Source organism: Echinops telfairi, unplaced genomic scaffold, assembly GCF_000313985.2.
Source record: "Echinops telfairi isolate 266 unplaced genomic scaffold, ASM31398v2 ScPeMD7_23;HRSCAF=83, whole genome shotgun sequence".
In the NCBI taxonomy this organism is placed as follows: domain Eukaryota; kingdom Metazoa; phylum Chordata; class Mammalia; order Afrosoricida; family Tenrecidae; genus Echinops; species Echinops telfairi.
This window is the reverse complement of record NW_022103920.1, coordinates 55,978,498-55,996,154: the sequence shown is the minus strand read 5'-3', so window position 1 is coordinate 55,996,154 and position 17,657 is coordinate 55,978,498.

Below are 17,657 nucleotides of genomic sequence, written 5' to 3'. Positions count from 1 at the left end.
TCAGCGATCATGTTGGGAAGGTGTGCATCATGGAATGCCAATTTAATAGAACAAAATGTTATTGCATTGAGTAACTATTTGAGATGAGGTTCAGTGTCCATCTGCGGCCTTAATAGTAACCTTATAAATATATGCACATAGATCTATTTCCACATCATCTTATATAAATATATTTACATATGTACATGTCTGTATTTAGACCTTTATAAATACCTTTTGCCTTCTAGTTCTTTCTTCTATTTCCTTTTGTCCCACTTATGCTCAGCATTCATTTGGGTTTCAGTAATTTTTCTTGGTTATATTGCCCTTCATGAATCCCTACCAGTCCTTTCACACCCTCCTTGCCACTAAATTTGGATCACTTGTTGTTCCCTTGTCCCTGGGTTGTCACACCACCTCCTTTCCCTCACCTCCCCCTCTCTCATGTCCCCCCAGGAACCATCAGTCCCGTTGTTTTCTCCTCCAGACTGTTCATCAAGCCTATCTTATCTAGATAGAGCTGCAGAGATAATAATATGCACAAAAAACAAGGCATAGCAAGAGAAAGCGACAAAAGAGAGTACAACGAGGACAGCAACAAAGAAAACCAATGACAAAAATTAATTAATTAATTAATAAAATAAATAAGAAAGAAAAAAAGAAAAACCTGTAAATAGATCAAGGTCTGTTTTTTGACCTCTAAGCCAGTCCTCCAGTCCAGTCTGATGAGGTGCTACGCTCTGGCCCCAAAGTCTATCCTTTGCACTCCCTCAGGACCTCCCTGCTCTGCTCCCCACCGCTGCTCTGCCTCACGCCCTCAGTGTCTTGCCCTGGTGTGGGGGGGGTCAGACCGGGCCAGTCCGGACACTGAGTCTCCGGTGTTGTCCCCCATAGGGCCATGCGTCAGGGAGTGACGTCATGTCTCATAGTGGGATCAGCTATATGGTCCGCTCTGTGCATTGGTTGTTCTGAAGCTGAACCCATTTTTGCCATCAGTATACTGACATTACTTTTAAGTAAATGTTTTGAGCAATAGAGAAACTGTTAAAAAATATATATCATAATGTGGAGATCTTAATAGTATAATGCTGTATGTTGCTTAGAACTATGAGTGTTTCTTGTTCACATGAAATAGTAAAATAAAAAAATTACATTATATTGCATGGAGTTTTATGCAATATTCTAGGTCAACAGAAAAATATGAAAGATTTCTTATTTCCTAAAAGGTAAAAATTGATACTTTTTCAGAGGCCAAGGACTGCTTTCTTTTTCTATACAAGTAAGAAAAAGAAATGTCTTATTGCACATCTGTAATGGAAGTCATTGAAAGTCAGAAATAAAGAGGAAGAGCATTCGTTGAGTTTCAGCCTAATCTGTTGCAACTATCATTTGGTGAGGCAGCCAACTAACCATTCATCAGGTGAAGCTGCTGGGCTCTAATTCAGCTAAAAACAAAAACAATAAAGCATAATAATAGTTGTCTGTAATGTTTATTAAATCAGTCAAGCACTTAAAAGCAATATCTTTGGTAGGTCAGGTCATAAATTCTCTACATTTGACAGGCCACTTGAAAGGGAAAATGCAGGCTTTCAGATATCTGCCAACTGTTAGAGAATTTTTATCACCCACTAATCTTATCCTGTGATTTAAGAGATGGTAGGGATTACATGAAGCTTAAGTTAGGCTGGCTTCCATTACTTTATCTGCTGTATCCTCTTTTCAGTACTTTGCTCTTATGAAGAAGTTACATAAATGTCCCCAGGGTATCATCAGTCAGGCAGCCCAGGGGTTCCTTTCAGCTGGCTGTCAGGTCGTCCTGGGGAAAGCGAAGGCTTTACAGCACAGGAGAAGGCTAGCGCAGCAAGTAGGAAAAAACACACCTTCTCATGTGCTGAAAGGTGTTTCACCAGGATGATAAAAATCATCTTTCGAATGGCAGAGGCTGCATTCCCTACTCTGTGGTATAACTAAGGTTCTGAAAGCAGTTGAGTTTCTGTGACAGATTGTGTCTTCCTTGTCATTTTCATAAGCTCTGACCGCGGGAGAGGAAAATAAAGTTTTTCATTTCGTTTCAATATTAATAATCTATTAACCAGTTTCCTTGTTGTTGCCGTTCCCATTCTGACTGAATAGAGACCCTGTGCACAAAGGATGAAACACTGCCTGATACATTGTTGGCTCTATTTGATCCCGTTGTTGCAGTCGCTTTGTCAATTCATCTCAGTGTCTCCTTTTTGTGGCCCTCCTGCATGATCAACACTCATGTCTTTTCTAGAGACTGCTTCCTCATGATCGCATGTCCAAAGTTCATGGGACAAAAGGTCACCATCCTTGGTTTTAAGGAAAACTTTGTTTGTACTTCTTTCACGGCAGATTTGTTTATTCTTCTGGCTGAATATTCAATATTCTTTGCCAGCACAATAATTCAAAGGTATCAGCTCTCATGCACAGGAGGTGATTGAGAAGCACCCTGTCTTTGGTCAGGCATACCTTCAGTGCTCAAGGTAATACCTTTGGTTTCTAATGCCTTAAAGATGTGTCAAAGAAGATTTTTCCCAATGCATTATGGCATTTGATTTTTTTAACTACTGCTTCTGTAGGTGTTGATTGTGAGTCCCAATAAAATGAAATTCTTGATCACTTTAATCTTTTCTTCATTTATCACAATGTTACTTATCAATGCAGTTGTGAAGAGTTTTGTTTTCTTAATGCTGAAGTTCAAGCCACAGTAGAGATCTTATTCTTTGTTCTTCCTCAGAAGATCTTTCTTCTTACCTTTATTGAGCAGTTGCTCAGCATGCAGACTGAATGAAGACGCTGAAAGGGTACAACTCTGCCCCACACCTTTCCAGATTTAAAATCGCACCATGTCTTGTGGTTCCCAACACCTTCTTCCTTGCCTAGGCACAGGTTTCACAAAAATGCAATAAGTTGTTCTGGAATTCCAATAAATATTTATGATCCACACAGTAGAATGACTTTCCATAGTCAATGAAGCACAAGTGAATGTGTTTCTAATCTCTCTGTTTTCAGCCAAGATTCATCTAATATCAGCAATGAATTTTGAGCAGATTTCTGTCGACACACTGCTGCAACTGTTTTTGAATTACCTTGAGCAAAAATTACCTGTATGCAATATTAATGAGATTGTTTGATTTTTTTTCTCATTCTGTTGGGTAACCTTTCTTTGAAATGGACATGTAGGTGGATCTCATTCAATAAGCTCCATGCTTTAAAATTAGTTTTGCTTTGTTGTATCTAAATTTAAATTGTAATTCCTTTTCTTCTTATGATAGGCCGATTTCCTTATATAGCAGCTATTTTCTATCTTATCTCTTTTTACACACACACACACACACACACACACACACACACACACACACACTTTTATTTCTTGAGGGAACATTGGAAAATCTTCATGTGTAGCATCTTCTTGAATGATGCTCACCTTCCCTACACAATCGCCAAAGACAAATGGGTGCATAAGCAAATGTGGTGAAGAAAGCTGATGGTGCCTGGCTATCAAAAGATACAGTGTCTGGGGTCTTAAAGGCTTGAAGATAAACAAGCAGCCACCTAGCTCAGAAGCAACAAAGCCCACATGGAAGAAGCACATCAGCCTGTGTGATCACAAGGTGTCAATAAAATCAGATACCAGGCATCAAAGAACAAAAAAAATCATATCATTGTGAATTAGGGGGAGTGCAGAGTAGAGACCCAAAGCCCATCTGTAGGCAACAGAACATCCTTTTACAGGAGAGTCATGGGGAAGAGATGTGCCAGTCAAAGTGCAGTATAGAAACGATGAAATATACAACTTTCCTCTAGTTCCTTAATGCTTCCTTCCCCTCCTCCCCCACTATCATGATCCCAATTCTACCTTACAAATCTGGCTAGACCAGAGGATGTACACTGGTACAGATCAGAGCTGGAAGCACAGGGAATTCAGGACAGATAAACCCCTCAGGACCAATAATGAGAGTAGAGATACTAGGAGGGGAAGGGGAAAGTGTGGTAGAAAGGGGGAACTGATCACAATGATCTACATATAACCCCCTGGGGGATGCACAACAGAAAAGTGGGTGAAGGGAGACATCAGACAGTGTAAGACATGAAAAATAATAATAATTTATAAATTATTAAGGGTTCATGAGGGAGGGAGGGTGATGGAGGGAGGGGTAAAATGAGGAGCTTATACCAAGGGCTCAAGTGAAAGAAAGTTTTTTGAGAATGATGATGGCAACAAATGTACAAATATGCTTGACACAAGGATGTATGTATTGTGATAAGAGTTGTATGAGCCCCCAATACAATGATTTAAGAAAAAAGAAAATAGAATCAATAATACATGGAATGAAAGAGAGTACTGTTTACTGCATCTTTTTAAAGATTCAAGGTCACTTCGTAGATAGACTGAATGGTTAACCTTAGCATTGTAGATCTTTCATATTTCCTGATTTTAAAAAGAGGTATATGATGAACCTTACCAGAAGGGTGTGTATGGGGGTCAAAAGGGTAGGAGAGCGAAAAGTAGAATTGGAAAAACACTTATTAAGAGTCACTGAAGTAGGAACAATTAGGTGTTAGTGCTATTTGTTGCAGTAATGAAATACGTTAGATTGCATTTTAATAACAGTATGGCTGGTACTTTGAGATTTGTCCATATTCTTATTATAGTGTTCCTTACAATTTGAATTCTAACAATTTTTTTCTAGAAATATAGACAACACAATAAACAGACATGAGTGGGCAGGTAGATAATACCCTATGAGATTCATGAAGACAGGAAAGGTGGTTATTATAGTCCTTGAGCCTAGAAGCATGGTGGATGTTCAATAATTATTCATTAAGGGTATGGATGCTACTTTCTCAGAGGTCTTTATTGATGCTCAGGGCTAGAGAAGAAGAGAAGTGATAGCAAGAGAGACTCTCATCTCCTCAGGGCCATACATAGGAGTTACAATTTTGAGACAAAATTTCCCAAATTCATTTTTTGAATGCTCACTTGACTTTTCTTTTTGCTATAATCCATGCCTTACAAAAGAAAAAAAAATCATGGCTAAGAAGTAAATTAGGGGATGCTGCCAAACTACATGTGGATTTCTGTAGTTTAATTCATAGGTTAAACATTAAATACTATGCTAATTATTAAGGTGTATTTTTTATTTTATAGGTGTATTAATTAAAAGCTATAGTATATTTCCCAAATGTTTTCTTTCTCTCAGTCTTATAACTCTTCTTGGAGTTTCCTATAGTGACAGTACCATAAAGTGTTGTTGGATTAAACCAGAATTGTGGTAGGTCCTTCCATTTCAAGTAAGTCAAAATGAACACAAATACATTGCCACCATAAACTGAAAGCCTCTGATTGACCATGACAGGGAAGTGTTTTTAAGAGGAATCTCCATTTTAATTTTGTAAATTTCCATGTCATATTAAAATGGTATCTGGACTCATCTTTAAAAATTCTTACTGTGGACAGGGAAATATGGCACTAGGGTTAGTCTTAGTTTCTGTGTCATAAAAGATGACCAAGAGATGCACAAATAAGTGTACATTATAGTAAGAAGAGGAGCACTATCAACGAAATGAATGATGTTCTTGACAAAAACAATGGACTTCATCAAGCTGTTTCTTATTACCTCCATAGATACAGATCTTTAATAGCAATTCAGTCACAGCAATTTGTAGAGACCAAGATGTTGCTTGGCAGGTAGTTAGATGGTCTGGTGTAACCTAGAGCTAAATCTCAAAGAATCTAGAGATGAAACAAGTTAGAACATCCACAAATACAGTTTTTCATTCAAGCTATTGACAGGTATTTGGCAGCATGGACTTAAAGTTATGTTCCTGACAGGTGCTGGAGGGATGTTCTTCAGCATTGCGGCTCTTGTACACAGGCACATGCTCTATTACTTAGCCACGTTGTGGGCAAGGTCAAGATCTTCTTGTGGAAGATGAGATGCTTATGCAGACAACATACCTCAAGAAAAGGAAGCACAGCTTTTTAAAAAATGCAGATTGAGATGAAATTAGGCTCCTGGATTCGTTTCTTCAGTTGTATATTGAGAATACTCAACAAATAAATAAGGGGGCAGTAGAAGCCGAAGTCTTATGTTATAAACATTAACCAAAGGAATTTAACTTTAACAGACTTTAAACAAGCATAACATTCCTCAATGTGCCAAAAAAATTCTCAATAAAATACAGTCATTTTTTAGTATATGTTAAGGTCCAGTCAGGAGATAGATGTAGCAATAGTAAATTAAACGGGGAAAATGCACACAGTCATACACATATGTTTTTAATTTTATATTAAGGTATAATTTACATGCAATAAGATTCACTTAGTGTGCAGATCTTTGCATTTTGACTAGTGCATTTAGGCATATAACCATAATCATAACTAAAATATAGAATAGTTCTATCATTTCAAGAAATTCTCCCTGGATGTAGTGAACCTGTTTTCTTACCTAGAGCCCATAGCAACCAGTGACTTGTGTAGAAAAGAACTTAACCTTATTCAGTAAAAAGTCTGGAGTTTACCTTTGGCCTCTGGGAAGTAATCATAGGCATTTGGAATGTTAGCCCTGATAGGGGTATCCTCCTCATTTGCTTAGGGGCCAACCAGATAGGAGCAATGTGATTTAAGATCACACTATTAACTATACAAAAAACAAGATTTAGGATAGGAGTTTGGGGCCATGAGATGTCAGCTACACATTTTAAGGGACTGGATTATGAGACCAGCCCCATAACAGTCTATATTATTTTTTGATGCCATGAGCTGGTCCCAGCGCATAGTGGCCCTGTATCTAACAGAATGAAATGTTGCCTGCGTGGCACCATACTATTGTCACAGTCTTTGCTGTGGTCACGGTGTTACTTTATCTCACTCAGGTTCTCTCTTTCATTGACCCTCCACTTTACCAAACTTGATGTCACTCTGCAGGGATCGGTCCTTTCTAATAATGTGTCCAGGGGAAGTGAGACAAAGTCTCTCAATCTTTGATACTAAAGAACATTCTGGCCGTACTTTGTCCAAAAAAATGATTTGTTCTCCTGGCATCCACAGTATATTCAATGTTCTTTGCTAAAACTATATTCAAATGCACCAACTCTTCTTTAGTCTTCCTTATTCCTTTTTCACTGTGGTGCTGATTGTAATCCCACAAAGTAGCAGCACTTTGCCCCTGTCTTCCTCTTCCTCCTCTTTACTATTTCATTTGTCTTTCTTTCATATCCCTTCTTGCTTTGTGAGCTTTATTCCACAGCACATCATGTCCTTTTTTCTCCTGTGGTTGGCTGTTCATTGGATTACATACCTACCTGGGTTTATTGTTCACTTCACAGATCTGCATCGTGTGTGTGTGTGTGTGTGTGTGTGTGTGTGTGTGTGTGTGTGTGTGAAGTAATCCCCAAGAGCAATCTCAGGCTGGAAGAATGACTAAACTCATAGTCATGACAGGTACCAGATCAGCAAGACTTGTCTTTTTATGATTTTAAATTTTATTCCATCTTTCTCTCCCACTCCATCCAGTACCTCCTTTTCAGCGTGGTCCACAGTGGTAGCAGGGGACTGTCTTTGGTGAACATGGTCCAGTAACCCTGTTACTTCCATGTGCCTTATATCTTCTTCTCTTTTCTTTGTTCCAGGTGGAGAGCAAAATTGTACCTTAGATAGCTGGTCACATTGTGTTGAGACCCCAGTTGTTACTCATCAAGGCTGAATGTATGACAAGGTACTCCCCCCAAAACCCCCCTGGAATTTTATAACCAAGCTATGTATTTACATTTTCCCCCAAAACAACCTTATCACCTTCAATTTACTCTCCATTACACTTACTACATTTGTCAAATCTGTGATTCCATTTTGGAAACACTTTTCAAAGTCCTCTGTTTGGATGGCTGTTTTTCTTCACCTTTCTATGTCACCAAATTGCTTTCCTTTCATGTCCCTTTTCATTTACAGAAACAATAAGAAGTTGCATTGAGTGAGGCCAGGCAAGTAAGGTGCATGGGGCAAGAGATTACATGCTGTTTGGGGCAAAGCATTTTTTTTTTTGCCTAATAAACAGGTGCTTTGTCGTGGTGGCAAAACCAGTCCCCCATCTGCCACAAATCAGGCCTTTTTTGTCTCATACTGTTTCAAAATCTTTTCAGAATCACTAAATAGAAAGCTTGATTAACAGTCTGACCTCGTGCAATGAACTCCAAATGCACTATTCCCTACATCAAAAACCCAAATTAGCATTGTCTTGATCTTTGATTTCACTTGACAAGCTTTTTGGGGGCGAGGTGACAATGACGTCTTCCACTGGCTTGATTGATCTTTGCTTTTGGTGTCATAAGAATAGCATATCTCATCACCGTTAATGACCTTGGGGGAAAAGTCAGGGCCACTTTGGAGCTGTTCTTTCAAAGCATGACATGTTTCCACTCAATGCTCTTTTTCCTGGTCAATCAGAACCTGAGGTACAAATTTCATAGTGATCCTTCTCATTCCCAAATCTTCTGTTAAAATTCTGTGATCTGAGCTTCAAGATAGTCCGGATAACTTCCCCATTTCTTCAATGGTACATCGCTGGTCTTTGAGGACAAATGGATTAATTTTGTTGACATTTTCATCCATTTGGGAAGTTGACGATGTCCAGAACATGGTTTGTTATCAATTGACATTTCACTTTTTTTGAAATATGAAAATACTCATACACTTGAGTTTTTCCCCCCATAGTGTTGTCCTGGTAAGCTGTGTTCAACATCACAACAGTTTATGTGGCATTTTTCCAGAGCAGGAAACAACATTTCACAGCCACATGCTCTTCTCTTCAATAGGCCATCACAAAATAACGAGGTTGGAGCAAAACTGCTTTCATAAAAAAATTCAGTGTTACAAGAGAGAAACTTCCCAGTTGATGCCACTGGGTGCACACTAACTCAGAGCAAGTTGCTTGAAGTTGAACACAGCTGTGTCAATTCATTTCATTTATCTACTAACCCTAAGGCAGTCCATCTTATCTATCATATGACCCAGCAATTCCACTTTCTAGTATTTATGAAAGAGAAATTAAGATGTACATTCACACGACAACTCCTATACACGAATATTCAGAGCATCTTTATTCATAAACCCCATACTATAAACAATCCACATGTCTATTATCAGGTGATTCATAAATAAAGTATGGTATGTTCATAAAATGGAAAATTACTCAGCAATACCAGATGATATGAATTATCGAGTAGTTCACACAAATGATTCTCCAAACACAGTAGGCTAAAAAGAATCAAGGCACACACACAAAATTACCTACATTTTAGCTCTATTTATATTCAATTCCATAAGAAATAAAACCAATATACAGGAGTAGAAATTAGAATTTGGGGTGGAGGGTAGGCTATAAATTTCATGAAGAATTTTTTAAGGGAGGATGGGATGGTGATGTGACTGTTTCATAACTTGATGGAGAGGATAGGGTTTTATTTATCAGAGATGATCCATCTGTACACTTTAATGAGTGCACTTAACTTTTGGGAGCTATATATGAGCTTGGGATAGTTTATTTAAATAAAAATGACAAGAATAATTTCATACTTGAGAATGGAGAGCTGTTACCTACTTTTTCACAAGAGAATGGGAGTTCATGATCAAATTATTTTTCATAGGGTAGGATGGATGAGACACATCTTGTGTCTCGATTGACTGCTGGACTATGAAGCTAAGACTGGTGGGATATATACGTCCCACTGCTCTGTGGGACACATATTTCCCTGAGAACTCTGGTACAAGTTGGTAGGACACATATCTGTTTTCTTAATTTCAAATAGGTATGCAGGTTCTCTCCTGAAAAATACATGGACTTCCAGTAGGAACGGAACTGCTCTATAAGGGCAAGGCCGTGCAAAGGACTGGAAGAAATAAAAGGCAAAACTGCTTGTCAGAAGAGACTCAAACTTGCATTTGAAGGTAGAGTAGCTAAAGTAAATGGAAGAAATTAGCTTCAGAGGAAGACATAGAGGTGGGCACTGTATGTCCAAAGGTCATTGGTTCAAACCTACCAGCCACACTGCAGGAAAAAGAGGAAGCTATCTACTCTTACAAAGGTGTATAAATCTGCAGAAACTCCACATAGTGTTGCTGTGAGTCTGTGTCCATTGCGGTAGCCCGTTTTATTTTTGTTTGGCCTATAAATCCTAGAAGCAACTTGGGGTTAAGAAGGTGATGACAGAGGCATTTGAAACTCCGAGTTAGAGAAGTCTGGCCGGAGGTAACTAGGAGCCCAGTTTAGGTGTGTAGGTTTGAATTTGGCCACGGCAGGAAAGACACTGATAATCAGAACATTTCTCTCAACTCTGTCTTCTGAGTCCAGTTTGATTCGCCTGGAAGAAACAAAGGCTTGAATGTTTCCCACTGATCTTGGATAGTTGAGATCAATGTGGTCCAATGTCGCTAGTCTCACTCTCCAGAAAAATCAGACCTGGCCTCAGCTTGGGAAGGAGGGCGAGGGGAAGAGAAGATGTAGAGCATCTATCTAGCCATTCTCTGTGTCAGGCACGGGGGCAGGCCTATTACCGTTGTCATCTTAAAGGGCATGCTTAATTCTTAAGACTTCTCTAGTCAGTGGATAGTGTCACATTTCTCTACATTTTAGGGAAAGAAAGCAAATGGGTCGTGTTTCGCAGTTACTAAGGGCCACCCTGGATCTGAACCATCTCCTGTTGGCCTCTGATCCCCTCCCTGAGCACACTGTGCTGCTGAGCACCTCATTACTGTGCGTGATGCTCCTTTTTTCCACCTCAGAGAGTTTTCTTCTTTCACAGCACCTTGCAGTTGTTTATATCTCAGTGTCCCTGGGGGGCTGTGAGGGATGCTCAGTTCTCTCTTATCTCAACACCTAAGACGGTTGACCCCTAGTCAGTGTCTGTGAATGAATTAGCTCACAATACACAGAGATCAGCCCTGGTGGCAATTTCAAATTTATAACTGCAGGACTTGCTGAAAATAACATCCCTGAATTCTCATAATACTTATTTGTAGCAGAATGTCCAAGTCAGTTGGAAGTCAGAGGAATCAAAGTAACAAAGGGGAGAGCAAATGGTTTAAATCTCAAACTGAGTTAGTTCAGGTTCAGTTTCAAGTTCTAGGGGATGATGTTTAGTAGTTCTTTGATGTAATCTAACGTGGCCATTCCACTTTGGGGAACAATTGGTATTTAACTGGCCAGCACAGAAATTCTTTGTGCAGTTACTTTCACCTTGGATGCTTTTTTGGATCAGATTAAGGCAGGGATTGCATGAGGAGCTGGGAAACTTCAGAAGTAGAAGTTGGTCATGTGTGTTTGCTCTCTTCACTGTCCTCTGCACTCTATGTTCTAGAGGCTGCGGTCATTGCCTATATGCTTCTGGGGATACAGATGACTTTCCTCTGTGGAGTCTCCTGTGACTGGAGATCTAAGCACCTTGGAAAACATACAAGCGCCTGTCGGTTGTGGTTTTTGATGCTAGTATTGGAGGTCATCTAGGGGGTTGCTGCTTACAATTGTAAAGTGGAAACCCTGTTACTTTGGAGAGAAATTTAAATTACTTTTCTTGAAATATCCAACAGAGCCTATCAACTGTTTTGATCTTTTGTATAAATAGTACCTGGCTGTCAATGCTGTGGTGACGTGTGTGATACTCTGATTCTGGAGTGCCACCAGTGTTTTGAATACTAGCAGGGTTATCATGGTGGGCAGGTTTCAGTGAAACTTCCTGACTAGGACAGACTAGGAATAAAGGTTTTTTTATCTATACCTGAAAATTAGCATACATGTATGTGTGTACATATATGTGTATATGTATTTATATATATGTATCCTTGCTGAGTTAGGAGGACTTAAAGTACTTACTGATGAAGATCAAGGATTTCAGCCTTCATATGAATTATAACTCTATGAAAAGGAAACCCAAATCCTCACAACCGGACCAATAGGTCACATCCTGATAAATGGAGAAAAGACTGAAGTTCTCAAGGATTTAGCCTTGCTTGGATCCACAATCAATGCTCATGGAAGCAGCAGTCAAGAGATCAAACAATGCATTGCATACGGCTGTACAAGACCTTTTTAAGTTATTGAAAAGCAAGGTTACTTTAAGGACTGAGGTGCACCTGACCTGAGCCACGATGCTTTCAATTGTCTCCTCTGCACGTGAAAGTTGGACACTAAATAAAACAGACTGAAGAAGAATCTATGCATTTGGATTATGATGCGGCGAAGAATACTGAAAGTATGTACTATGGACTGCCAAAAGAACTAATACATTTGTCTTGGAAAAAGTGCAGCAAGAATGCTCCTTAGAGGCAAGGATGGTAAGAATGACTATGGAATTACTATTTCACATACTATGGACATGTCTGGAAAGTGTAGTCCCCGGTGAAGGGCATCGTGATTGGGAAAGTGAAGGAGCCGTGAACAAGAGTAAGACCGGCAACCAGGTGGATGGACACAGTGGCTGAATCAATGGTCTCAACATAACAACAATTGTGAGTATTGCACAGAACTGGGCGGCGTTTGTATCTAGAGTAGCTAGGAGTCACAACTCACTTGATGCCATCTAACAACATATATATATATGACCTTATGAATATATAGATCTATTATATATGTGTGTGCATATATATACATATATGGATATATGGATACAGATATAACCTTATGGATCACAACAGAACATCATCCATCTCACTTGCTTTGGAAATAGAAGGAGAGATCAATCACTATGGGAGGACATCGCTTAGTGACATAGAAGACCAGAAAGGGCCTGGAAAGCTTTAATGAGAGCGAATGGCACAACAGCCATGCCAACGGACTTGCCCAACCTGGGGCTTGTGAGGATGTTGCAGGATTGGCAAGTTTGGGTCAGTTGAGCATAAGGTGGCCTTGGGTTGGAGTCAACTTGATGGCAGCTAACAACAGTGACAATGAGGGCACAAAGAGCTGAAGAAACAGAGAGAGAGAACTGAGAGAATCAGGAAACACAGGGAAGAAGTGCACTGTGGGATTACAATCAATGCGATGAACCCAAACCAAAGATGTATCAATGGTTGGAATGAAAACCTCTGTAAACTTTCACTGAAATCACAATAAAAAGTTTAAAACAAACACAAGTGCTGTGTCAGAGGCTTTTCTTCCCAGATGATACATCCATTTCCTGCAGTATTAAAACAAATAGTTATTGTAACAAGGCACAGTTGCTGGTACCTTTTAATGTATTCTCTTTTTATTTTGGAGGCCAGAATCCTGAAATCAGTTGTCAACAGGAGTACACTCCCTATAGTGGCTCCGGGGGAGAGCTCTTTCCTTGCTGTTTTTCTTTTCTTTCAGTTTCTGGTGGCTACAGGTGTTCCTTGGTTTGAAACCCCCTCACTGAAGTATAAGGAGCCAAGTTGGCATAGTAATTACATGCTGGGCTGTGATCCATAAGACTAGCAGTTCGAAACCACCAGCCAGTTCCTCTGAAGAAAGACAGGCTTTCTCCTCCCATAAACAACTATGGTCTCAGAAACTCACAAAGGCAGATCTACCCTGCCTTTTAGTGTCACGGAGTCAGTACTGACTTGATGGCTGTTAGTTTGGATTTTGGTTAACTCCAATCTCTTCTACCATCTTTTGCCTTGTCCTAGTGTGAGACTCAGTAATCCTTCTCCCTGATCAGGATGGTGTGATAGCATTTGGGGCATATCTGGATAATCCAGGATAAGCTTCTCCTTTTAATGCCTTGAATTTACTCATATTTTTCCCCAATAAAGTAAAATGTACTCTTTTTCCAGATAAGAAAGTTTACACAGATTTCAGGGATTAGGAAATGAATATATCTTTGGAGAGTATTTTTTTCAGTTTCAATATCACAATATCATGAGAGTCATCTTCCTTTATCGTCTTAGGAAACTTATCTTTTCACACCTCAACTCTCAATAGGATGTACTGCTTGGATACCTATAACCCCCCTTAAGGTTATAAGGAAAAGACAAGTCAATTAGTTTAGTGACCTCATCAAATTGTGCTATTACACCAGTTCTAGAATTGCTATTTTGAACTTCTTGTCATGTGAGGAAATGGAATACCTTTATCACATAAGCAGAAATCACTCTGAAATAGACTCATTGGTAAATACAAATGAGTGGTTTCCTTCTTTCCTTTCCCTTCTCCCATCAACCCAGATGTCAGCATCGCTATAATAGCTATCTTATAATTGAGTTGCAGTGGTAAGTTAAAGTTGCTGCATCGTTTATTCTTTTAAAGATTTTAAAATTCTTTGAAGTTCTAATAAGATACAGACAATACAAAGCAATGGTCTAATTATGCTTTTCTTGGGTGTCTTTATCACTCAAAGACATGTTAAAATGATGAGGCCTTAAGCGATTGTCTAATTCCATCGCTTACATTTAAACATTGCTATTCATGTCCTTCGAGTCTAAACTGACACAAAAGGAATAGAGAACCAAATAATCAGAATCTGATGTTTGCCTTGGTCTTGGCTAGAATAAATGTGTGTGTGTGTGTTTGAATCAGGACAACCTTTAATATTCAGAATATACCCTTCTGTGGCCCTTATTTCATATAATACTTGATCTTGAATTTCTCCACCTTTACAGAGCCTTTGATAAGAGTATTGTAAATAATTTACACCCTGACAAATGCCTGCCTAGTGCATGGAGGAAAAAAATGCATGTGAGATTGGGCCACACGTTTCTCTGACTTGTCAGCCCAGCTGCATCTAGAGGTCTAGAAAAAAAACCCATTTCCTTCACTAGGTATACTTACAACAAGACATGGACCTTTTGAATATTTTTTAAGATTTATTTCTTTGCCAGTTATAGATGGTCCCCACTGATATCTTAAATTCTGACTGGAAAGCTATATGGAACTTGGGTATTGCTCTTAAGACTGAGCCATTTATATAAAAAATGTGTGTTGTTCTACTTTTTTCCCTCTCGCTATGTACACCCTTTCTTTTGGTGGTGGAAAGTTCTGCAATGTGTAGGTTATTCACACATATGTCATTGCTGCATACACAAAAATATGTAGTGCTCTTTTTGAGGATCGGGGTAGCCCAAGTCTTGACACGGGGTAACCCAAGCCTTCCAGTGATGGTTGTTGATAGAGCGTCACATTGAAGTAGAGTTCACAGAGATCCGGCTTTGATGTATCTCTGTTCTGGCTTCAGTTCAGGAGAGCAACCCCAGAATTATTTAACCATGCACTTGCTTTCGCATCCCTGACCACACGGACTGCACTATTAGTTTTGGCTTAGAGGCAAATGGTTGTGGATCTCATACAGATTTTAATTCAGTGATAAATGCCAAGATAAATTTTATGTTTGAGATAAACTTTATATTCCATTTTAGTTTTATTCCATTTCAGTTTTATTCGCTTATCTGTAAAGAGTAAGTAACTGTTATATTGAGTGCTCAAAATTGGAATATCTTATTAGTCTTTTAACACTCTCCTCAATTGACTTTTCCCTTGAATAATACTTTCTGAAGCTAAAAGAGATGGGCAGTCACTGTTTGTGTTGTCAAAGGAAGTCTGGTGAGCTCTTGTCTTTGGAATTGGGGTCATTAGGCATCAACATCAATGGCAGTGTCCCAAACTCCCGACCATAAGGTCAGCAGCCCACCTTTGCTCACCAACACTGTCAGGGCTTCGATGATGGACAAGAATCCTCAGAAATTCAAACACGACGGATAACGTCTTCTCCAGGGAAGATGGAGTGTTTATGGCAGTGCGGTATGAGAAGGAACATGGGGGGATGGATTCTATGGGGAAGGGTTAAAGAACATAGTAAAATGAGAAGTTCAGAGAGGAATAAGATGCTAATGTTATGAGAATTGTATATTTAATTTTATTATATAACATGATGCTTAAAACAATAAGTTATTAGGAGACTTGGAATAGAGACTGCGTGCTAAATGGTACAGAAGTGTGCCTAGATTTCAGAAGGGGATACAGTCGACCCCAATGAAGACTAAGCTAACCAAGCAGGTATGCTGACTTCAAGTAATGCCAAATACCTAACACCTGGTGAACCATAGAGCATAGTGCAGAAGTACTATGAAGAGTGTTAAAAATGATTAGTGGTTGATACCTAGTCATTTATGATTGTGCCAAGATCTGTCAAAGTTTAGGAATATTTTTTTAGAAGTAAAGTTGTAAAACATGATCTTGAAATAAGTATGTCATTTGTGTTGCTAATAATTCAAGTACTCTTTATGGATATCCTGATATTATGCAATGTTTCAGTGTTAATTATTTTACATAAAAATATTTTTAAAACTTGTTAAATTAGTTTAAATATAGGGAATGCTATTCTACATTGACTTATGCACATGTTACTGCATGTTCCTTTAATATATATCCTTGGATAAGACATGATTCTAGGCTTTATTAAACTTTGTTTAATTTTTTTATTACTACACAAATCCATCAGATTAGGAATTGTTATTAAGGGGATAGCCCAAAGCATCCTTATTCTAATGAGAAATGCTGCTTTCAGATCTTTTTGGCAGGAAGAAAAGAAATCAAGTTCAGATGACTTGAAAGTATAGACTCCTCGACCCAAAGTTTAATTACATTAAATGGAGATCTCATTCAGTATATCTGGGATGGAAATGAAAGTCCCCAGTAATGAATTATACAAAATTTAACCCATTTTAAGGCCTGATCTTTACCTAGAGCACAGGTTCCCAAATTTATTTGGCCTACAATCCACTTTTCAGAAAGAAAAAAACCCAACTAAGCAGCCCCTGGCAATCAAAAACTTGCACTATAGTGCATAATCCAGGATAGAGTGCAGCTATTTGCTTGTTTAGCATCCCTAGATTGTCCAGCACCCCACAAGGGGTGGTGTTACCCACTTTGGGAAGCCTTGAGGAGGATGAAGGGATTATTTGTTCCCCAGAACCCTCTAGGGAGTGAGGCAGTTGGCATCACTGGATGAATAGAATGACTGGTTTCTATGAAGAGAAATGAGTGACAGTTGATTCATGGATTTTGTTTGGAAGAAAGCATGGAGGAGTGGGAACGTGCATCTCCAGCTATTTACCATCCCTTGTACCTCACACTTGTACTTCTAGGAGCTGTGGAATCAAGTTGTTCATCAGTGCAGAACAATCCTCAGCTATCACCTCTTCGCCATTCTCCCTTCCTCTCTCTCCTCCCCTCCCAGAGCACATTTGCACATGTTCTGGGCTTTGGACCTTCGCAATGACCTGGAGAATCTAAGGATTGCTAAGAATCCCTTTGGGATCTGGTTAAAATGTGGACTCTGATAAAGTATAGCTGGGGTACAGGTGGAACCAGGCAGAACCGTTTGAAACCCTGCTTGTGTTGGCCCTTATTCTTTTTCATGGTTCGTAACTTCTCGTTCAGTTTCCCATCTCTTCCTTTCTTTATGGAAGACTTTGGGTGATTCTTCAAATCTCTCATCCAATTTCCTTCATGGAAGTACTCAACAAATGCACTTAGTTTGTTGTTTGAAAAGTTTACTGAATTTCAAATCTAATTTTAAACCCAACTCCAATACCACTTCCAAATGATAAGTAACTGCTAGAGCAGGGGCCCTCCTTCTGAGTTCCAAATTCTGTGTTAGGTTGTTAAAGTTGCTACGATGGATATAGGACAAGTGAGTGATGTTCA